Source organism: Procambarus clarkii, chromosome 80 (genome assembly GCF_040958095.1).
Source record: "Procambarus clarkii isolate CNS0578487 chromosome 80, FALCON_Pclarkii_2.0, whole genome shotgun sequence".
Classification (NCBI taxonomy): Eukaryota; Metazoa; Arthropoda; class Malacostraca; order Decapoda; family Cambaridae; genus Procambarus; species Procambarus clarkii.
Window position 1 is genome coordinate 11,804,452 of NC_091229.1, and position 888 is coordinate 11,805,339.

Here is an 888-nt window from a genome sequence, read left to right on the forward strand (position 1 = left end):
AGCACTACTATATATCCAGTGATTGATAAACACTACTATATAAGCACTGCTATACAACCATTGTTAGGCTAACGTTGTTATATAAATAATGCTAGGTAAGCACTACTATATGATAAATGCTATATAAACAGGAAACAGGTAATTAGATAATCACTGCATTATAAGCATTGTTAGATAAACACTACTATATAAGCACTGTAAGGTAAGTACTGCTATTTAGGCCTAATTAAGTATGCACTACTATATAAGCACTGATATATAGGTATGCACTGCTATACAAGCACTGTCATACAAACACTGCTATAAGCACTGTTAGGTTAACACTGCAATAAGCACTGTTAGGGTAACAATGTTATAAGCACTATTAGGGTACCATTGCTATAAGTACTGTTAGGGTAACACTGCTATAAGCACTGTTAAGGTAACACTGCTATAAGCACTGTTAGGGTAACACTGCTATAAGCACTGTTAGGGTAACACTGCTATAAGCACTGTTAAGGTAACACTGCTATAAGCACTGTTAGGGTAACACTGCTATATAAACAAAGTTAGGTAAGCAGAGTGAGGTAATCAGTGTTGTGGACGAGGAATACGTTCCGGAGAGACTCAGCAGTGTTCCAGGAACCCAGAGGTTACCAGGTCGACCAATGTGTTAAGAAAACGAGTCATATTATGCGTCGTCCTGGACTGGTTAGCTGCGGCTCGTGCTTGACAACACAGTTTCAGTTTTTACGCTGCGCGGACCAAGGGAACTGTGAGAGGTGCCAGCGATCTCCTTGGGGAACATCTCTCAGTACATCCTTAAGCGCCCGGGGAACCCCACACCAGCCACATGTGTCCCGCCAGCAACACCTACTGCATCTTTCACCTGCCACAGGTCTTGGTCAC

At 41.9% G+C, this 888-nt stretch overlaps 1 long non-coding RNA gene across 1 annotated transcript in view; it reads left to right on the forward strand.

Annotated features, from left to right (window-relative positions):
- The first annotated feature begins 746 nt into the window (after positions 1–746).
- The window catches only part of LOC138357753 (uncharacterized), a 38,646-nt gene continuing 38,504 nt past the window's right edge, over positions 747–888 (forward strand). The window contains exon 1 of the long non-coding RNA XR_011225132.1: positions 747–888. This exon is cut by the window's right edge and continues 85 nt beyond it. This is a non-coding gene — a long non-coding RNA (uncharacterized lncRNA).